Raw genomic sequence first — 21,057 nt, 5'->3', positions numbered from 1 at the left:
ATTTGAAATGGCCAAAATGCAGGGTTTAAATTTTGATAATGTAGGCAAATAAGTCCTAGCTACGCCACAGGTGTCGTTTTGCAAGGGTTCTGTCAACAGAAACATATGTAGATGTTCAACAAAACAGAGCTTCATGAATAAAAAATAAATAATGAGAAACATCTCAGGCCTTCAAGATCTGCAATTTTCGGTCGTTATTGGCGTCGCGTAATTTGTCGTTTTCTGCGCGGCACAAGTTGTTCAGCAGAAAATTCGCTGCAGCCCTTAAAACATGCCCCATTACCTCCTGTTCAGGATGACCGAAATCACACACATCTAAATCCTCAAAGTCATGAAGGGTAGCGAACACAAGGCCGAAGACGTATCCTTCTGTCTAGGAAGGCTGAAAAATCGTACGGCATATTCTGGTGTCCTGAGCTTGTCCAATATAATTTCAGTAAAGAGTACAGCATTAACTACAACTGCTCGTGGAAACTTCAGGCCACCCCTTGTCATCTTCGTGATTAATGCATTCTCAGGGTCATCTAGATCGACGTCTTGCATCACAAGGCTTTCACTGCAATATGCGCATGTCAACGCCAGTTTAGCGTTCTGCCGTTTCCTGTTCGAGGGGTTCAGTGCCTTCAAAGTGAGCGTTCGTGCTAGCTTCAAGAGCTCATGCTTTCCAGCTTCGTGCAACTGGCATAATACCTTGAAAGATGCTGTAAGTATCTTTGGTTCTGCCTCATCATTCTTCGGTTCAGGAAAGTACATGCATTTGCCAGTGTTTCTTTGATTCAGCCAGTTATTTCTTATACACTTTAGTATGTGAACTGGGTTCACCACGAAAAACAGGGGTCGTGATGGGTCAGCAGGATGCTGGTAAACAAAGCGAAATAGGAGATGGCTTTTCTGTTTAAGGAGTTATGGTCCCAGATCACTGCGATTATTCTAAAACCAGATGCCACTAGATCCAGAACAATCTTCCGAAGGAAGTCGTGCAGCGCCTTAGCATCGATTTGTGCCACAGGAAGAATGTGTACAACATCCTTGTTTGAAGAAAGCAGGCTCTGCATCATAAATACGTGGGCAGTTTTTGCTGCAGTCGATGAATCTACCGCAGCACCAGTAACAAAGCCAGCCTTGTAATAAAAAAATGATTGAAGGTGAATCTCATCAATCATTAACGTTACAGTCTTTTCATGTTCTTTATATGTGCTTACAATACGTTTTGCATAGGAAAGAAAGCTATATTCCTCCTTCATAGTTTCGCCTGATGGAAAAGTCAGTAGTACATACCGATAGCCCGGTGGGGCGACAGAAGACCTGTTACCACGGCCAGACGCGGCCGCAGAAACCGCTCTTGCAGAGCTCGACATCTTGCGTCCGAACGCCTCCGTGTCCAGAGGCAGAGTGCGATACTAACGAGGAGATATGCGAGGTGCCAGCTAAAGCAGTATATACACGATTTGAAAAAAAAAAAGATAGGCAAAAGCGTTCGCGCAATCTTACCCAGAAGTGGAAAAAAATAGAGACAGCTACTGGGGCGGAGTGTCGAGTGCGGCGCCGCGTGCACCTACAAACAAGAAGGAAAAAAGAAACACTCCCCGTCGGGGAATCGAACCCCGGTCTCCCGCGTGACAGGCGGGGATACTGGCCACTATACTAACGAGGAGACATGAAAGGTGCCAGCTAAAGCAGTATATACACGATCTGAAAAAAAAAAAAGGCAAAAGCGTTCGCGCAATCTTACCCAGAAGTAGAAAAAAATAGAGACAGCTACTGGGGCGGAGTGTCGAGTGCGGCGCCGCGTGCGCCTACAAACAAGAAGGAAAAAGAAACACTCCCCGTCGGGGAATCGAACCCCGGTCTCCCGCGTGACAGGCGGGGATACTGGCCACTATACTAACGAGGAGACATAAAAGGTGCCAGCTAAAGCAGTATATACACGATCTGAAAAAAAAAAAAAGATAGGCAAAAGCGTTCGCGCAATCTTACCCAGAAGTAGAAAAAAATAGAGACAGCTACTGGGGCGGAGTGTCGAGTGTGGCGCCGCGTGCGCCTACAAACAAGAAGGAAAAAGAAACACTCCCCGTCGGGGAATCGAACCCCGGTCTCCCGCGTGACAGGCGGGGATACTGGCCACTATACTAACGAGGAGACATAAAAGGTGCCAGCTAAAGCAGTATATACACGATCTGAAAAAAAAAAAAGATAGGCAAAAGCGTTCGCGCAATCTTACCCAGAAGTAGAAAAAAATAGAGACAGCTACTGGGGCGGAGTGTCGAGTGTGGCGCCGCGTGCGCCTACAAACAAGAAAGAAAAAGAAACACTCCCCGTCGGGGAATCGAACCCCGGTCTCCCGCGTGACAGGCGGGGATACTGGCCACTATACTAACGAGGAGACATGAAAGGTGCCAGCTAAAGCAGTATATACACGATCTGAAAAAAAAAAATAGGCAAAAGCGTTCGCGCAATCTTACCCAGAAGTAGAAAAAAATAGAGACAGCTACTGGGCCGGAGTGTCGAGTGCGGCGCCGCGTGCGCCTACAAACAAGAAGGAAAAAAGAAACACTCCCCGTCGGGGAATCGAACCCCGGTCTCCCGCGTGACAGGCGGGGATAGTGGCCACTATACTAACGAGAATTTTTTTTTCTTTATTGCCTTTTCACAAACGCAAACAAGAAGATCAAATACACGACATGTACATATTCTAAAAACACCAGCCACAGCTCGGCCAGTGTAAGGTGTTTAAAAGGGCTTCACAGAAGCCAATCGGTCTAGTACACGAAGCCATTTCGGGGGTTCACATAGTGCTCTGAACAAGTCGCGTGTGTATATAATGCTGTCAACAAAATAGTGTCTTGCTGAGTGAGCCTGTATATGACAATGCCTGATGTCCATTCTCGTCTTCCATACGCTGTGCATGCAAAGCAGCATTAGCATATCACTCGGCGCTTCCCCTGTTTCAGCACGTGGAAGAAACCGGATTCCAAAAGGGCTTATCGGCAATTCTTTTTTAAGTGTTCTTTGTAGGACGCCCCACAGAAAAACGGCGTCATGGTAGTCAATAAAAATATGCTCAATTGATTCTGGCTTATTACAGATTAAGCAGTTTACCGACCAAGGTACAAAAAGACATTTGCTTTGTAACCATGGCTTTACAGGGAGAGTGTCGGTATGTAATTGAAAAACGAACGTTTTAGCAGAGGGTCTCACTGGCATTTTTTTAACGCGCTTTAGCACATCGCGCTCAGGACCTAGCCTGTAGGCAGCTCGGTAAACCGGTAATGGTAAAAATACATCGAGAATATCAGAATACAAACGCTTTTTCGTGACATCACACAAGTATTCATATGAGAACCTTGCCTTGAGCAGGCGTACAGAAGTAACCACTTCACGCAAATAAGGACTGAGCGGTCCAGCTCCGAAAGAAACAGATGACACGACAAAGTCAGATAGATAATCATGCAATCGTGCTTGGATCAAAGTTCTCAAAAACACATCAGTTTGGTCCCACACAAAGAAGAATCTGCTTACCAGCTGCTTGAAAAACAGGTGTGAGAGCCCTAGCCCACCATTTTTCACCTTGTGAAACAAATTGCACCGGCTTGTGCGCACCCATTGCGATCCCCCAAATAAAGGTCGCAAACACTCGGTGGATTTTTTGAACCGAAGTTCTTGCCATGGCCATCACTTGCAACACGTAGAACACTTTTGCAATTAAGAACATATTACAAACGGAAGCTCTTGCGAACATTGAAAAGTTATGGCCACCCCATTTATCGGTAGCATTTTTGACGCGTTTATTTTCCTCAGACCAATATTCATCAGCATTGAGGTAGTTATTTAGGGGGACACCGAGGTACTTTCCGGGGGAGACGGTCCAATTCATATTACAGTACACCTCGGGTGTGCTCTGCCAGTTGCCATGCCAAAATCCAAGGCATTTCGGCCAACTGATCACGCTACCAGTTGCTGCGCAGAACGCCTTAGCAACACTGACAACTTCCTGCACGCTTCTAGCATCAGTGCAAAACACGGCTATGTCGTCCGCATACGCTAAGACCTTAACTTCACTGCTGAAAAAAGTGAAGCCTCGAATACATGGTGTTGCAAACAAACGTAAACAAAACGGCTCCAACTATATCGCAAAAAGTAGAGGGGACAATGCACATCCTTGTTTCACACTCGACCGCACAGTAATTGACATACTTAATTCTTTGTTGATCACTAATTTGGCTGTGCAATCATGATGCACCATTTTAACACCTTCAGTAATTACAGATCCAACATTTACGTGCTCCAGCAATAAAAACAGAACCTCATGTACAACTTTGTCGAACGCTTTATATAAATCTAGCTGAATCATAGCTACGCGGTCATGTATTGCGTCAACACATTCCAGAATACTTCTTGCTATGAATATGTTTGTAAAAATTGTTCTACCTTTAATGCCACAGGTTTGATGCGGGTCAACGAGGGACTTAATAACGTTTTGGAGCCTTCTAGCTAAAACTTTCATGTGTATCTTATAATCTGTATTGTTCAAACTAATGGGACAGTAGGACTCAACTGAAAGTAATTTTGCAGGATCGTCAGTTTTGGGGATCATTACTACGTGCGCTGTCCTGAACGAGAGAGGCGCTTGCTTTTTTCATAGCATTCAGCGATCACTCGGTGTAAAGCCACTGCCATTTCTGCCTTAAAAAATTTGTATACGGCTGCACCCAGTCCATCTGGCACAGGTGACTTGCCATTACCCAAGCCATCGATTGCCGCTTCAATTTCGGCCACGGTAATTTCAGATTCCAGTGATTCTCTAACCGTGTCCTCTAATCTTGGCATAGGAGTTAGAAAGTGGGCTTTGAAGTGCTCGGGGTCATAAATTCTTCCTCCAAGAAGTTCGGTTTAAAATTCAACAAATGCATGTTTTATCTCTTCGCTTTCTCGTGTAATTTTGTTGTAATATCGAATTTCATTTATCTCCTTATTTGCAGCATGCTTCTTTTCTGCACTTAGCACACGCTTAGTGGGCGTTTCGCCCAGCCACAACTTTTCAGTGCGGGCCCTTATCATTGCGCCGCGGTACTTACCTTCATCGATAAACTCGAGTTTCGCTTTCACCTCTCGTATTTCTTTTTTAAACGCTCCAGGCACTTCATGTTCTACCCCTAACATGTACACCATTTCACTGTGTAACTGTTTCTCTTGTTGCCTTTCCTTGTGACGCAATACGCATGCTCTATCGATGGCAGCAATTTTAATGTCGCATTTAAACTGCTCCCACACTGATATGAAACAGTTGGTTTCCGTATGCAGGGCATTTGAAAGATACTCCTTGGCTTTCGTGACAAACAATTCATCTTGCAGCAGTTTTTCATTGAACTTCCACAGGAACCAATTAAACTTGACACTCTTTCGTTTTTCGCCAATCGTAATCGAGACGAAACTATGATCGCTAAAACTGAGATATTGTGTTTCATAAGAGGAACACAGTGGTACAAACTTCGCCGGTACGTATATTCGATCAAGCCTCGCATGGGAATCACCTTGAAAGTGCGTATACGGTGCTTGGCCATCCCGCGTCATTGCATAACCAATGTCCTCAAGCTCTCTCTCAATTACTATCGCGTCCAAAAGCTCAGCGCTTCTATCGCGTACTTTGAGGCTCGTCGTTTTATCTTCAGCTGTACAGACGCAGTTGAAATCCCCAAGAAACACAACATGTCGTTCTGTTTTCAAAAATCCTTCAGCATACTTAAAAATAATTTCGCGTTCATGAATTTTGTTCGGTGCGTAGATACACACAGCGCGCCACAGTAGTCCAGCAAAAATAAAATCACATGCGACAAGTCTCCCACTTTCGCAGGTCGACACTTTTTCTACAACCGATATGCTATTGCGAATAAAAATGACGCAGCCTCCTGACCGTCCAACAGCATGGCACACACATACACTGTATCTAGATCGAAAAACTTGAACAATCTGTTCTGTTTGCTCCTCACTCTCAATTTTTGTATCTTGTACAGCCAGAAGGTCAACGTCATTCTCTAAAAGCATGCGACTAATCTGGCACTGCCGCCTGCGCGAACACATTCCTCGCACATTCAATGTCGCAACGCGTAGACTAGATTTAAAGTTAGACGCCATCTCATGGGGTTGCTTGGCCAAGCGTCCTACTCACATCGAAGCTGTGGGGTTCTTGTGGTCATCGTTGAAGGCTATTGGAACGGGTCCTCCGCTAGGGCGGACGCGTTTTAGGGGCCACCCTACTGCCAGACGGCACGTTCGGCTTCGGTTTAAGCATAGACCACCGCGTAGTCGATGCCTTCGTTGGAGGTTCGCCGGTGCCTGACGCAGTAGTTATTCCTGTATTGCCAGTGTCGTCGTGAGCACGCCTTGCAGTGATGCTTCCGGTCATAAGCATCTCGACGTCCGTTGCTTCCTGGCCGACTTTTTGCAGCAGTGACGATGACGCGCTTGCTGCCTTCACGCCTGCGTCGCATGTTGCAGTCTCTGGCTTCGTTTCCGGGGCTGCAGCCAAGGGCTCACCCCCCAGGTTCGCTTCATGACAGCTCCTGGGGAGGGTTCAAGGGGCTTTGCAGGAGTCTTCGCCACGTCGTTGTGCTCCCTGCTAGCTTCTTCGGCATCTGCGGCGTCCATCATGTGTTCGGACACTACGTCCCTTTGGAGTGGGCCTGTAACCCTGGCATAAGATCGCACACATTGGGAATCATCGTGGCCGAAGCGACGACAGACCCCACATCGTGGAACGCGGCACTCTCGCCGGATGTGTCCGATGCCACGGCATCGGAGGCAGAGCGGCACTCTGCCAGGAACGAGGACGAGCGCCATATCCTCAGCAACACGCAGTTGGTGTGGTAGGTCGTCCACAGTGAGGCCCACATTTAATTTCAGCGTCACCGAGCGGGTGGTTGATCCTTTTTCAATGCAGCCCTTCACCTTCCACTTGTCTCTGCTAATTTCCGTCACTTTTCCAAACGGCGCCAAAGCCACTCGCGCGTCTTCGTCCGGTACGCCATGAAGCAGCCAGTATAGCTTCAGTCGGACACCTCGGTCGCGCGGGTCGACGACCATGCAGCGGTGGTCTTTAACGTTGAACGCTTCAGCTTCTAATATCTTCCTCTTGCCTTCCTCGTCCTTAAACGTCACTGCCCACAGGTGATTCATTTGGTATGCCCCGAGGGCAACCACTTCCGGCAGCAACGAAACACGTGCAAGGCTATCTCGGACATGCTCCACTCGATATGGCGTGGCTTTCACATTGGCATGCAAAAAAACGGTGTTTAAAACAGAAGCACCTGTGGGCAGATGAGGCAGAACAACCTGGTAGTCTTCAGCCGGCTTTTCAGTACACCTGATACCACGGCCCACACGGGCCGCTGAAACCGCCCCTACAAGGGAGCACATGATAGCACGTCCTTCCACTTCGGTAGCCAAGACGCGTCTCGACTGTATACTAACGAGGAGACATGAAAGGAGCCAGCTAAAGCAGTATATACACTATTTGAAAAAGACAAAAATAGGCAAAAGCGTTCGCGCAATCTTACCCACAAGTGGAAAAAAATAGAGACAGCTACTGGGGCGGAGTGTCAAGTGCGGCGCTTCTTGCGCCTACAAACGAGGAAAAAAGAAACACTCCCCGTCGGGGAATCGAACCCCGGTCTCCCGCGTGACAGGCGGGGATACTGGCCACTATACTAACGAGGAGACATGAAAGGTGCCAGCTAAAGCAGTATATACACGATTTGAAAAAAGAAATAGGCAAAAGCGTTCGCGCAATCTTACCCACAAGTGGAAAAAAATAGAGACAGCTACTGGGGCGGAGTGTTGAGTGCGGCGCCGCGTGCGCCTTCAAACAAGGAGGAAAAATGAAACACTCCCCGTCGGGGAATCGAACCCCGGTCTCCCGCGTGACAGGCGGGGATACTGGCCACTATACTAACGAGGAGACATGAAAGGTGCCAGCTAAAGCAGTATATACACGATTGGAAGAAAAAAAATAGGCAAAAGCGTTCGCGCAATCTTAGCCACAAGTGGAAAAAAATAGAGACAGCTACTGGGGCGGAGTGTCGAGTGCGGCGCCGCGTGCGCCTACAAACAAGAAGGAAAAAAGAAACACTCCCCGTCAGGGAATCGAACCCCGGTCTCCCGCGTGACAGGCGGGGATACTGGCCACTATACTAACGAGGAGACATGAAAGGTGCCAGCTAAAGCAGTATATACACGATTGGAAGAAAAAAAAATAGGCAAAAGCGTTCGCGCAATCTTAGCCACAAGTGGAAAAAAATAGAGACAGCTACTTGGCGGAGTGTCGAGTGCGGCGCCGCGTGCGCCTACAAACACGAAGGAAAAAAGAAACACTCCCCGTCGGGGAATCGAACCCCGGTCTCCCGCGTGACAGGCGGGGATACTGGCCACTATACTAACGAGGAGACATGAAAGGTGCCAGCTAAAGCAGTATATACACGATTGCAAGAAAAAAAATAGGCAAAAGCGTTCGCGCAATCTTAGCCACAAGTGGAAAAAAATAGAGACAGCTACTGGGGCGGAGTGTCGAGTGCGGCGCCGCGTGCGCCTTCAAACAAGAAGGAAAAAAGAAACACTCCCCGTCAGGGAATCGAACCCCGGTCTCCCGCGTGACAGGCGGGGATACTGGCCACTATACTAACGAGGATTTTTTTTTTCCTTTATTGCCTGTTTTATAACAAATACACGATTCACAGCTATTCTCCGCTGCGATTACAAAACAAAAAAGACAGTTCAATGTGCGGGTGTACCTTGTCGTTTAATTTTGGTTTAAAAAGGCTGAATGTTTGCAAGCTGTTCAAATGCTGTTAACCACTCAGGTGGTTCGCTGAGCGCTTTGAACGCTTCGCGAATGTACAATACATTTTCAGCAAAATATTCTTTGGCCGGTTTTGCGTCAACATCCTCATTACGCACCGCCATTCGTGTTTTCCACACGCTGTGCATGCAGAGTAACATCACCATATCACATGGCACGCCTTCTGTCTCTTCAAACGGTAAAAAACGGATTCCAAAAGGTGTTAAAGGAAATTCTTTTTTTAGTGTCCTTTGTAAAATGTCCCAAAGGAAGACTGAGTCCCTGCACTCCAGAAAAATATGCTCCATTGTCTCCGGTTTCTGACATATCTGGCAATTCACACTCCAGGGTACAAAGATCCCCTTCTCCTGCAGCCATGGCTTGACAGGAAGCGTGCCAGTGTGTAGCATGAAAAAAAAAGTTTTTGTTGTTGCTCTTACAGGCCTTTTCTTAACTCTTTTTAAGACATTCTGCTCACGCCCCAGTGCATATACTGCACGGTATATTGGTACTGGACACATGATATTAACTAAATCTTGGTATAATCGCTTTCTTGCGACTGTGTTCAGGTATTCCAAAGAAAAATGTACTTTTAGAAAACGGAAAGAGCTTATCACTTCAAACAAAAAACCTCGGACAACCACTTGACGTATGCCATACGACGTCACAACATATTCTGGCAGTGCGTCACCTAATCGCGTCTGGATAACGCACCGCAAAAAACAATCGCTTTCGTCGCGCAAGAACATGAAACGCGACACTACTTGTTTCAAAAATAAATGCGACAAACCCAACCCTCGCTTCTGCACAGCGTGAAACAGATTCAGACGACTCGTGCGCTCCCATCCTGATCCCCACACGAACGTAGCAAAAACCCTGTGCAACTTTTGTACACACACTCGGGATATACATAAAACTTGCAACATATAAAACACTTTAGCGACAAGAAATAAATTGCAGACAGTGGCTCTCGTGAATATTGACAGATTCTTGCCTCCCCACTTCGTTGTTTGTGCTTTAGCCCGCTCAGTTTGTTCAGTCCATTGCGTCGTGGTATCGCGATAGTATTCCAAAGGAACCCCAAGATAACTGGTTGGCGTATCTGTGAACGGTACTGTTTCTAACACTGCAGGCCGGCTGTCCCATTCACCGTGCCAGAAGCCTAAGCTTTTTGGCCAGCTTATGGCACTCCCCGTTAGACTGCAACACTTTCTTGCATCCTTGACTGCCTCCCGAATGCTCTCTTGGTCAATGCAAAAAAGTGCGATGTCATCTGCGTAAGCTAGTATTTTTACTTCCTGAGTTAAAAGACGGTAGCCGCGAATGTTTTCGTTTTCTCGTACCTTCAAACAGAAAGGTTCAAGAAAAATCGCAAAAAGTAAGGGCGACAAAGGGCACCCCTGGCGCACACTGGATAATACTGGTATATTTTCGCTTAGTCTTTTATTGATTATAAGGTAAGCGGAACAGTTCTCATAAGCCATGGCTACTCCGTCCTGAATCACTTCGCCTACGTTAATGTGTTTTAGCAGGGCAAAAAGTATGCTGTGACCAACCCTGTCAAAAGCTTTTTCTAGGTCTAACTGAACCATTGCTACACATTCGAGGTTCGCATCACAGCATTCCAATATACTCCTAGCGATTTGAATATTCGACAATATTGTTCTATTCCTAATACCGCATGTTTGGTGTGGGCCTACTATGGATTTAATAACTGACTGCATCCTTTTCCGAGCACCTTCATGTACATTTTATAATCCGAATTCGTAAGACTCATGGGCCTGTATCCAGCGACAGATTTCAGCTTTACCGTATCGGTGGTTTTCGGTATAAGCACAACATGACTTTTTCTGAATTATGGAGGGAAGTGCTTAGTTTCATGAGCTCCTGATATTACACAGTGCAGTATCTCGCTTATTTCGGCCTTGAAAGTTTTATAGAAAGCTGCTCCTAGGCCGTCTGGTCCAGGCGCCTTTCCTTTACCCAAGTCTTCTATGGCTTCTGTAATTTCTTTCGCAGAGATCGGTCTCTCGAGTCCCTCTTTTATTTCTTCTTGTAATTTTGGCAGAAGTGTTAGAAAGGTGTTCACAAACTCTTCTGTTACGGGCACCTGCCTACCGAGCAACGCTCGGTAGTGTTCAACGAAAGCTTTTTCAATTACTTCTGGGTCTTTTGACATTGTGTTGTTAAAAGAAATTTCTTTTATTATGTTTTTGGATGCGTAACCCTTTTCGTCACTGAGCGCGCGCTTAGTTGGCGCCTCTCCCAGCCACAGCCTCTCGGATCGTGCTCTTATCGCGGCTCCTTGGTAAATTTGAGCGTCCACCCTTTCAAGTTCGCGTTTAATTTCTCTAATCTGTTTCGAAAACAATCCCGGTATTGTGCACTCCGCGTTTAGAAAATAATCGAGCATGCTTTGCAGTTCTTTCTCTCTTTGTTTAGCTTTATGACGCATCACACAAGCCCTCTCGATCGCACTCATTTTCACTTCAATTTTAAACTGCTCCCACAGCTCAGCCCAATTTGTTGTAGCATCTATTTGCATTACGTCCATTTTTCCTTTTACCGTTTTGACAAACCATTCATCACTTAAGATCGTTTCGTTCATTTTCCACAGTTCCCAGTTAAAGTGAGACCCTCTATGTTTCGTGCCCAATGTACACGTTACTAGGCTGTGATCACTGAAGCTCACGTGCTTTACTGCGTAGCTATTGACCGTTCGCGCAAGGTTTGCTGATACGTACAAACGATCTAGTCGAGCGTGACTCTGCCCTTGGAAATGAGTAAAAACAACACTGTTACCGCTTAATATACTTCCAACGTCTACTAAATCATAGTCTGCCACGATTGCGCAGAGTTGATGCGCACTTTTATCCCGTATTATTTTACTGGGCACCCTATCTTCGGACATGCAAACACAATTGAAGTCACCAAGAAGAACAACATTTCTTTCACACGTCAGGTGTGACTCAACAAAGTTAAAAAAAATTTCCTATCACTAATTTTGTTTGGAGCGTACACACAGACAACTCGCCAATCAATATTATTGAAAGAGAAATCACATAGGACCAATCGCCCATCTTGGGCCGACATTACACTCTGCGCAACAATACCTATTGAATTACGCAAAAATAAAAGACAGCCACCGGCCTTACCTACTCCATGACAAACACAAGTGTTGTAACGGGATTTAAAAACCTGAACCATTTTGTCCGTTTGCTCTTCGCTTTCAATTTTAGGTTCTTGAACAGCAAGAATATCTATGTCGTTTTCCAGCATCAGGCGACTTAATTGTGCTTGTCGCCGTCTAGCCGTTAGCCCTCGTACGTTAAGCGTGCCAATACGTATTGCTATTCCATGATTATTTGCCATTGAAAGAGAAGAGCAAGCACAAACTACAATACATTTCGGAGATCAAAGACCGCCAAACTTACAAAAAACAAAACCCTACACCATCATAAGCTCCGTCTCATACGGCGAAGGCATGACGTTACCAAATGCACTACTCATCATTCACTTAAAGGTTCCGCAGCACCTAGTCCTTACGGAGCCTTCTACCGAACAGCACCCCGCTACCGCGGGGGAACTGTCGGCGTTGTCCGCTTATCTGGTGGGACAGTCGGCGTCTGTCGCCCGTCTGGTGGGACGGTCGGCGTCTGCCGACCACCTGGCGGATTGGTCGGCGTCTGGCGCCCCTCAGGTGGATGTTCTCGCGTCGGCCTCCTCTCGAGCGGAACGTTCGGCTTGGGCTTGAGTGTAGACCGCCGGAAAGAGGAAGCCTTCGTGGGTGGCCCTTCGCTGCTGTCACCGTCATCTTGCTCAAGCCTGACATCTTGATCGGGTATTTCGCGAGGTCTCTTTGAGACGGCGCTGGCCTGGTCCATTTTCTCGCCGGATTCTTCGATGAAGGCAGCGCCAGAGTTGCCCTGTCGCAGAACGCCCTCGGCAGCCTCCGCGTCCCCCTCACTTTCACGCACCGTAGAATTTTCTGCAGACGGTTCACTTTGCACTTCATTCTTGGCCACTGCCTCGCTACTGCCCTTTCTGGGTTGGCACTTGACGCTTGCCATGACCACTGGCTTCTCTTCCGTGCCTCGTGGGTCTCCGCCCGCTCCAGCAGTCTCTTCCGCGTCCGCTTGATCCATCAAGTGCTCGTCTAACGCGTCGCTCCGGCCAGACCCGGTCACGTTAGCGTAGCTTTTCACGCACTGGGTCTCGTCGTGGCCGAAACGACGACAGAGTCCACAGCGTGGCACACGGCACTCGCGCCGTATATGGCCGGTGCCGCGGCATCGGAGGCAGAGCGGAGCTCTGCCTGGAACAATCACGAGCGCATGGTCCTCTGATACTCGTAGCTGATGCGGGATGTCTTCCATGGTCATACCAGCCTTCAGCTGTAACGATACCAGACGCGTGTGAGAACCTTTGTCACCGCACCCTGGTACTCGCCACCGCTCCCTGGAAATTTCGGTCACGGTTCCGAACGGCGCCAAGGCTGCTCTGACGTCCTCGTCGGGAGTCGTGTGAAGCAGCCAGAACAGCTTCATTCTAATATCCTGGTTGCAAGGGTCAATGGCGACGCAGCGGTGTTCTTTGACACTAAAGGCCTTCGCTGACAGCAGCTTCTTTTTTCCGACTTCGTCCTTGAATGTTATAGCCCAGACATGGTTCATCTGGTAGGCCCCGAGGGCCACCACCTCCGGCAACAGTTATGACGGTCAAGCGCATCGCGAAAATGTTCGACTCGATAGGGCCTGGCCTTTAAATCACCGTGCAAAAACACGGTATTACACACGGTCATACCTGATGGCAGATGCGGCAAAACAAGCTGGTAATCCTGTGAAGACGTTTCCGTAAGCCTGATACCGCGGCCCGGCTGGGCCGCATGAACCGCCCCTACGGAGCACAACATTCCGTGACCGTCCGCGGTGGTGGCCAGAAGTGGAATGTATACTAACGAGGAGACATGAAAGGTGCCAGCTAAAGCAGTATATACACGATTGGAAGAAAAAAAATAGGCAAAAGCGTTCGCGCAATCTTAGCCACAAGTGGAAAAAAATAGAGACAGCTACTGGGGCGGAGTGTCGAGTGCGGCGCCGCGTGCGCCTTCAAACAAGAAGGAAAAAAGAAACACTCCTCGTCAGGGAATCGAACCCCGGTCTCCCGCGTGACAGGCGGGGATACTGGCCACCATACTAACGAGGAGACATGAAAGGTGCCAGCTAAAGCAGTATATACACGATTAGAAGAAAAAAAATAGGCAAAAGCGTTCGCGCAATCTTAGCCACAAGTGGAAAAAAATAGAGACAGCTACTGGGGCGGAGTGTCGAGTGCGGCGTCGCGTGCGCCTTCAAACAAGAAGGAAAAAAGAAACACTCCCCGTCGGGGAATCGAACCCCGGTCTCCCGCGTGACAGGCGGGGATACTGGCCACTATACTAACGAGGAGACATGAAAGGTGCCAGCTAAAGCAGTATATACACGATTGGAAGAAAAAAAATAGGCAAAAGCGTTCGCGCAATCTTAGCCACAAGTGGAAAAAAATAGAGACAGCTACTGGGGCGGAGTGTCGAGTGCGGCGCCGCGTGCGCCTACAAACAAGAAGGAAAAAAGAAACACTCCCCTTCGGGGAATCGAACCCCGGTCTCCCGCGTGACAGGCGGGGATACTGGCCACTATACTAACGAGGAGACATGAAAGGTGCCAGCTAAAGCAGTATATACACGATTGGAAGAAAAAAAATAGGCAAAAGCGTTCGCGCAATCTTAGCCACAAGTGGAAAAAAATAGAGACAGCTACTGGGGCGGAGTGTCGAGTGCGGCGTCGCGTGCGCCTTCAAACAAGAAGGAAAAAAGAAACACTCCCCGTCGGGGAATCGAACCCCGGTCTCCCGCGTGACAGGCGGGGATACTGGCCACTATACTAACGAGGAGACATGAAAGGTGCCAGCTAAAGCAGTATATACACGATTGGAAGAAAAAAAATAGGCAAAAGCGTTCGCGCAATCTTAGCCACAAGTGGAAAAAAATAGAGACAGCTACTGGGGCGGAGTGTCGAGTGCGGCGCCGCGTGCGCCTACAAACAAGAAGGAAAAAAGAAACACTCCCCGTCGGGGAATCGAACCCCGGTCTCCCGCGTGACAGGCGGGGATACTGGCCACTATACTAACGAGGAGACATGAAAGGTGCCAGCTAAAGCAGTATATACACGATTGGAAGAAAAAATATAGGCAAAAGCGTTCGCGCAATCTTAGCCACAAGTGGAAAAAAATAGAGACAGCTACTGGGGCGGAGTGTCGAGTGCGGCGCCGCGTGCGCCTACAAACAAGAAGGAAAAAAGAAACACTCCCCGTCGGGGAATCGAACCCCGGTCCCCCGCGTGACAGGCGGGGATACTGGCCACTATACTAACGAGGAGACATGAAAGGTGCCAGCTAAAGCAGTATATACACGATTGGAAGAAAAAAAATAGGCAAAAGCGTTCGCGCAATCTTAGCCACAAGTGGAAAAAAATAGAGACAGCTACTGGGGCGGAGTGTCGAGTGCGGCGCCGCGTGCGCCTACAAACAAGAAGGAAAAAAGAAACACTCCCCGTCGGGGAATCGAACCCCGGTCTCCCGCGTGACAGGCGGGGATACTGGCCACTATACTAACGAGGAGACATGAAAGGTGCCAGCTAAAGCAGTATATACATGATTGGAAGAAAAAATATAGGCAAAAGCGTTCGCGCAATCTTAGCCACAAGTGGAAAAAAATAGAGACAGCTACTGGGGCGGAGTGTCGAGTGCGGCGTCGCGTGCGCCTTCAAACAAGAAGGAAAAAAGAAACACTCCCCGTCGGGGAATCGAACCCCGGTCTTCCGCGTGACAGGCGGGGATACTGGCCACTATACTAACGAGGAGTTTTTTGTTTCTTTATTGCATGGAAATATTGGTAGTGTCAAATCAATGCGGTTACATTACATATGAATATACACACACACAAAACAAATTCACACACAGCATGCAGTCCAATAACAGTTCAAAATTCTGGCAAACAAACACAAGCGTCCAGACGAGATATCCATTCAGGTATGGGATCATATGTAGCAACCACACTACGGACTTGAGCAGTCTCTTCACTGAAGATAGACCTTGTCGAGCGAGGTGGCTCGGCATGTCTGTCGATCATTCGACTTCTCCATAATGAATAAAGTCCTAATAACATAAACAAATCGTATGGTGTATTACTGGCTGACTTTTTGAAAGGAAGGAACCTGATACCATAATATGTGAGAGGAAAGTCTTTTTTGAGAGTTCTTTTTAGAATGTCCCAAAAATGAAATGCGTCACGACAAAGTATAAAGCAATGCTCTATTGTCTCGGGTTGATTGCAAAGTCTACAATTTGTATTCCAGGGTACGAACAGTCCTTTTTCCTGAAGCCACGTTTTAACTGGCAGTGTGGAGGTGTGCAGCTTAAAGAAAAACGTTTTCGCTGCAGGCGCAATGCACATTCTACGGACACGGCAAAGAACATCTTGACCAAATAGAGACTGATACGGCTTTCGGTACAGAGGTTCAGGGAAAAGGTTATCTATGAGGGCTACATTTAGCGACGTGCGATTAACGGTAAACAAATATTCAAGGGTGAATCTGGCTTTTAAAAATGAAATGTGTCGACAAGTTCCTTTAGGAAGCCCCATAACGGTAGTTCTTGAGCAAAGTTTGTCGTGACCAAAAGAAAAGGGAGGTGTGACGCAAGACGTGCTCGATTAACTGCGAGAAGGAATGGATGACGGACATTTTTAAGGTAAAATAAACGCATGACCAATTGTCGCACAAACAAATGCACAAGACCCAGGCCTCCCTTTTCAAGCGGGAGAAAAAGGTTGTCCCTTTTCATGGCTTCCCATGATGAATGCCAAATAAAACATGCAAATATTCTATGAAATGCCTGGACATGGACACGTGAGCAGTGCAAGACCTGCAGAACATAAAGAAGCTTCGAAGCGAGAAATGTATTGCACGCCTTAGCTCTCGCAAAAATGGAGAGATCACGTCCCTGCCAGGTTGTCACCTTTCGACGAATAGTGGTTATCGTGGACGTCCAATGAGGTCCACTATTACGGAAGTTATCGAGAGGTACTCCAAGATATCGCAACGGAGACTGATTCCAATGAGTATTCGCGAATACAGAGGGAGTTAGCGCCCACATGCCTAGCCAAAAGCCTCTACTTTTGTTAAAATTTACAGTAGCTCGTGCAGTCTCACAGAAACGCAGGGTAGCGTCTATTGCCTTGGCAATGCTTGGCTTATCGACCCAAAAGAAGGCAATGTCATCTGCATAAGCTAGCACTTTAATTTCCTCATCGGCATACCGGTATCCTTTAATGCTCGAGTCGCAAAGCACGCTTAAGCAAAGCGGTTCTAAGTATATGGCGAAGAGTAAAGGCGAGAGTGGACAACCCTGACGAACGGATGACTGTACCTGTATTATATCTGAGAGGGTACGGTTCACAATTAACTTTGTAGTGCAATGTTTATAACAAAGTGCTATACCATTGTATAATACATCCCCTAACTGAAGATGTCGCATGAGTTGGAACAAAAATTTGTGTTGAACCTTATCAAAAGCTTTGGCGAGGTCAATCTGGAGAAGAGCTACTTGATCCGTACTACCCTCTATGCACTCAAGGACTGAACGTGCGATATGAACATTTGTCTGTATAGAGCGGCCTCGAATTCCGCATGTTTGATGATCACCTACTAATTTAGTAATGACTGTCTGCAATCTATTTGTCAGTACTTTTGCAAATATTGTGTAATCCACGTTACACAACGATATCGGCCTATATCCGTTTACCCTCTTTATTATTTCATCATCAGTGCTCTTTGGTATTAAGGTTGTGTGGCACTGATAGAAAGATGGAGGAAGCTCACCATATTGATAGGCTTCCTCGAAAAGCTGCTCAAGAAAAGGACACAGGAATTCCTGAAATTTTATATAAAATTCAGCACTAAGGCCGTCAGGGCCAGGCGTCTTGTTCTTCTGCGGCGTTTCGATGGCAAAATTAATTTCTTCTCGAGTGATTGGCCCATCAACGCTGAGGCGATCGTCTTCTTCTAAGTGTGGCATAAGCGATATAAACTGATAAGCGTTTTCTTCGTATCCATTCTGAGGCTTAATTGCAGTGAAAAGATCTTTATAATGAGCTTCAAATAGGTTTATTATTTGGGACGTTTCTGTGTATATAGACCCACCAGACTCAATTTTCAATATTTGCTTGGAAAGCGCATATCGCTTTTCATCACCGAGAGCCCTTTTTGTGGGCTGCTCTTCTGTGAAGCGAGTTGTGCGTGAACGCACCATTGCTCCTTTGTACACTTCCGTCTCATATTTCTGTATTTGTGCGCGAACTGTATTTATTTCATCACTATACAACCCTGGTTCCTGGCTTTCGAAAGCGTGCAGCTTGTGCAGTAGATCGTGAAGGTAATGCTTTTCAGCTTTTTTTCTTTGAGACAGCTCACATAAAATGGCAATCGCCTCATTTTTCACTCTATTTTTGAACATTTCCCATTGAGCAAACAATGGAAGCTGTTGACATTGTGTTATTTCTAGCCATAATTCTTTCACTTTGTTTACAAAACTTTCCTCTCGTAAAAGTTGTGTATTAAGTTTCCACAGTGCCCAGTTTGGAGCAAACTTGCGAAATTTTCTAGGACCCCATGAAACAGCTACCAAACAGTGGTCTGTGATAAATACAGGCTTCACGGCGTAGTTGTGGATGTGAGACCAGAGATTCGTCGAAACATACACACGATCAAGTCAAGCATGGGAGACGCCTTGAAAGTGCGTGAACCGCACCCAAGAAGGTGTGTAGGCTCCCACGTCTATTAGACTCTGATCCTCCGTTAACTGATGCAGGAAAGTAGCACTCGCATCATAACGATTAGTTAGGTATGAGTGATCTCTGGAATCACAAACACAGTTGAAGTCTCCCAACAGTACCAAATCTCTGTCAGTATCTAGGAGCGGAGCAAGTGAGAGGAAGAAAGCCCTCCTGTCACTAACTTTTGAGGGAGCATAAACGCAAATAAACCGCCAAATACGGCCATGAAAAGAGAGGTCACAGCATATAAGGCGGCCTTCCCCATCAACACGTAGCGACAATGAAGAATGATTTGACTGCTTTCTGATTGACAAAAAGCATCCAGCGGAAGCACCACATGCTTGGCTAATACACACCTCGTAATCAGGTTGAAAAGTTTGCAGCGCAAGGTTGAAATCACCAGCAGATGATATCTTTGTCTCTTGCACTGCACCAACATCAACTTCATGCTGCCTAAGCACGTGTAGTAACTGCTGCTGGCGTCTTATATTCCTCAGCCCACGTACGTTGAGTGTCGCTACACATAAGGGGAGGGTGAAGGCGGTAGCCATTTTGCTCACCTAAAGCTTTTGTGTTCCATCGCCCTTGGCCACAGGTAAATCTGTGGTCTTGCTCCCTTTGGACTTCTTTGTGGCACTCTCCTGACTACACTGATAAAACCGGCGCGACACATTATTACCAGGTGAGGGAGGTCGCTTAGCACTAGGAGACACTTTCTCGGGCGCCTGTAGTGCACTTGCTGTTGCTTCGTCGTTTTGTGGTGTCGGACGTTTCCTTGTCTGACTTATGTCCATCGCCTCTTCCTCTTCTTCCTTGTCATCAGGGGGCTTTTCTTTAAGGCTTGCTAGGCCAGGTGTGCAAACTGAGTCATCCTCGTCTGTAGCCTCGCTAGTATTACTTGAGCTGTTGTGACTGCTTGGCATTGGCTTCAAGGACTCCTGGTCTTCGTCCCTAATGCCACCTGTAGTCTCTCCGGTGGCGTCTATTACCTCTGTAGAATCCATGAGATGGTCCAGTTGTGGCTCGTCTGCGTTATATTGCCCAGAACGAAGCTTATTGGCGTATGTGGACACGCAGGCGTCCACTGAGTGGCCAAATCGGTGGCACTGTAAGCATCTCGGTGTTCTTTATTGTCGACGAACGTGTCCCACACGCTTGCAACGAAGGCACAGCGGAGGCCTACCGGGGATAAGTACGAGGCACTGGTGTCCATAAATGGACATAATGTGCGGTATTGAGCTTACGGTGATAGTGTCCTTGAGCACCAAGGAAACCTCCCGGTTTGTTGTCACCCACTGTTCCATACCAGTGCACCTCCATACTTCTCTCTCCACCGACTTCACCTGACCATAGCTCTGGAACGCCTCTTCAACGCGTCGTGGTTCAAGGTGAGGTGGAAGCCATAGTAATTTAAGCTTGATGTTTTTAGTCTCCGGATCTATCACCATGCACTTCAGCCCTTTGACACGGAGCTCACCACAGGCGACGAGAGTTTGTTTTGCCGCACTACTAGCACAAGTAACCATCCATACATGGCTCATTTGATACTGTCCGACACCTACAATATCTGAAGTATTCACTACCTCAAGCAGAGCGTCTCGGAAGTCAGGAGCACGGTATGGTCTGCCACTCAAGTCCGCATGAAGAAAGATAGAATTCAAAACGTCGTTACCGGTTGGTAGACGCGGGAGGACAACTTTGTAACTTGCATCTTCGTTCAAAAACGGGGTCGACGATCCTCGGCCTGGGGCCGATACGCTGTTTCCAGCAGAGAGCATTTTCGAGCACAGCCGTTCCACACGGCTTCTTCTTCTTCTAGAAACATGAAAGGTGCCAGCTAAAGCAGTATATACACGATTTGAAAAAAAATATAGGCAAAAGTGTTCGCGCAATCTTACCCACAAGTGGAAAAAAATAGAGACAGCTACTGGGGCGGAGTGTCGAGTGCGGCGTCGCGTGCGCCTTCAAACAAAAAGGAAAAAAGAAACACTCCCCGTCGGGGAATCGAACCCCGGTCTCCCGCGTGACAGGCGGGGATACTGGCCACTATACTAACGAGGATTTTTTTTTCTTTTTTGCCTTTTCACAAACGCTAACAAGAAGATCAAATACACGACATGTACATATTCTAAAAACACCAGCCACAGCTCGGCCAGTGTAAGGTGTTGAACGGGATTCTGCTTCCGGCCACCAAGCGTGACGGACGTATGATGACGGGCTCCGTTGGAGCGGCTTCAGCGGCCAGTTCTGGCCGCGGTAACAGGGCTATGGAAATGGAAAACGACTACCAGGTTGTTCTGCCAAGTCTCCCAACCGGGCGTTTAGTTTTAAATACTGTTTTTTTGCACGCGGATAT

At 47.3% G+C, this 21,057-nt stretch overlaps 16 non-coding genes across 16 annotated transcripts; all 16 read right to left on the bottom strand.

Moving 5' to 3' along the window:
- Window positions 1-1,582: 1,582 nt before the first annotated feature.
- TRNAD-GUC (transfer RNA aspartic acid (anticodon GUC)) lies at window positions 1,583-1,654 on the bottom strand. Its single transcript has one exon. It is a non-coding gene; the product is annotated as a tRNA-Asp (tRNA).
- Window positions 1,655-1,822: 168 nt separating this feature from the next.
- Window positions 1,823-1,894, bottom strand: TRNAD-GUC (transfer RNA aspartic acid (anticodon GUC)). Its single transcript has one exon. It is a non-coding gene; the product is annotated as a tRNA-Asp (tRNA).
- Window positions 1,895-2,067: 173 nt separating this feature from the next.
- TRNAD-GUC (transfer RNA aspartic acid (anticodon GUC)) lies at window positions 2,068-2,139 on the bottom strand. The gene has a single exon. It is a non-coding gene; the product is annotated as a tRNA-Asp (tRNA).
- Window positions 2,140-2,311: 172 nt separating this feature from the next.
- TRNAD-GUC (transfer RNA aspartic acid (anticodon GUC)) lies at window positions 2,312-2,383 on the bottom strand. Its single transcript has one exon. It is a non-coding gene; the product is annotated as a tRNA-Asp (tRNA).
- Window positions 2,384-7,641: 5,258 nt separating this feature from the next.
- Window positions 7,642-7,713, bottom strand: TRNAD-GUC (transfer RNA aspartic acid (anticodon GUC)). The gene has a single exon. It is a non-coding gene; the product is annotated as a tRNA-Asp (tRNA).
- Window positions 7,714-7,882: 169 nt separating this feature from the next.
- TRNAD-GUC (transfer RNA aspartic acid (anticodon GUC)) lies at window positions 7,883-7,954 on the bottom strand. Its single transcript has one exon. It is a non-coding gene; the product is annotated as a tRNA-Asp (tRNA).
- Window positions 7,955-8,124: 170 nt separating this feature from the next.
- TRNAD-GUC (transfer RNA aspartic acid (anticodon GUC)) lies at window positions 8,125-8,196 on the bottom strand. The gene has a single exon. It is a non-coding gene; the product is annotated as a tRNA-Asp (tRNA).
- Window positions 8,197-8,366: 170 nt separating this feature from the next.
- TRNAD-GUC (transfer RNA aspartic acid (anticodon GUC)) lies at window positions 8,367-8,438 on the bottom strand. The gene has a single exon. It is a non-coding gene; the product is annotated as a tRNA-Asp (tRNA).
- Window positions 8,439-8,608: 170 nt separating this feature from the next.
- Window positions 8,609-8,680, bottom strand: TRNAD-GUC (transfer RNA aspartic acid (anticodon GUC)). Its single transcript has one exon. It is a non-coding gene; the product is annotated as a tRNA-Asp (tRNA).
- A 5,525-nt stretch (window positions 8,681-14,205) lies between these two features.
- TRNAD-GUC (transfer RNA aspartic acid (anticodon GUC)) lies at window positions 14,206-14,277 on the bottom strand. Its single transcript has one exon. It is a non-coding gene; the product is annotated as a tRNA-Asp (tRNA).
- A 412-nt stretch (window positions 14,278-14,689) lies between these two features.
- Window positions 14,690-14,761, bottom strand: TRNAD-GUC (transfer RNA aspartic acid (anticodon GUC)). Its single transcript has one exon. It is a non-coding gene; the product is annotated as a tRNA-Asp (tRNA).
- A 170-nt stretch (window positions 14,762-14,931) lies between these two features.
- TRNAD-GUC (transfer RNA aspartic acid (anticodon GUC)) lies at window positions 14,932-15,003 on the bottom strand. The gene has a single exon. It is a non-coding gene; the product is annotated as a tRNA-Asp (tRNA).
- A 170-nt stretch (window positions 15,004-15,173) lies between these two features.
- On the bottom strand, window positions 15,174-15,245 carry TRNAD-GUC (transfer RNA aspartic acid (anticodon GUC)). The gene has a single exon. It is a non-coding gene; the product is annotated as a tRNA-Asp (tRNA).
- A 170-nt stretch (window positions 15,246-15,415) lies between these two features.
- TRNAD-GUC (transfer RNA aspartic acid (anticodon GUC)) lies at window positions 15,416-15,487 on the bottom strand. The gene has a single exon. It is a non-coding gene; the product is annotated as a tRNA-Asp (tRNA).
- A 170-nt stretch (window positions 15,488-15,657) lies between these two features.
- TRNAD-GUC (transfer RNA aspartic acid (anticodon GUC)) lies at window positions 15,658-15,729 on the bottom strand. Its single transcript has one exon. It is a non-coding gene; the product is annotated as a tRNA-Asp (tRNA).
- Window positions 15,730-20,690: 4,961 nt separating this feature from the next.
- Window positions 20,691-20,762, bottom strand: TRNAD-GUC (transfer RNA aspartic acid (anticodon GUC)). Its single transcript has one exon. It is a non-coding gene; the product is annotated as a tRNA-Asp (tRNA).
- Between the last annotated feature and the right edge of the window lie 295 nt (window positions 20,763-21,057).

The sequence above is a fragment of the Dermacentor andersoni genome, chromosome 4 (genome assembly GCF_023375885.2).
Source record: "Dermacentor andersoni chromosome 4, qqDerAnde1_hic_scaffold, whole genome shotgun sequence".
Taxonomy (NCBI): domain Eukaryota; kingdom Metazoa; phylum Arthropoda; class Arachnida; order Ixodida; family Ixodidae; genus Dermacentor; species Dermacentor andersoni.
The sequence above is the reverse complement of the archived record's forward strand: the minus strand, read 5'-3'. Positions and strand labels throughout refer to the sequence as shown.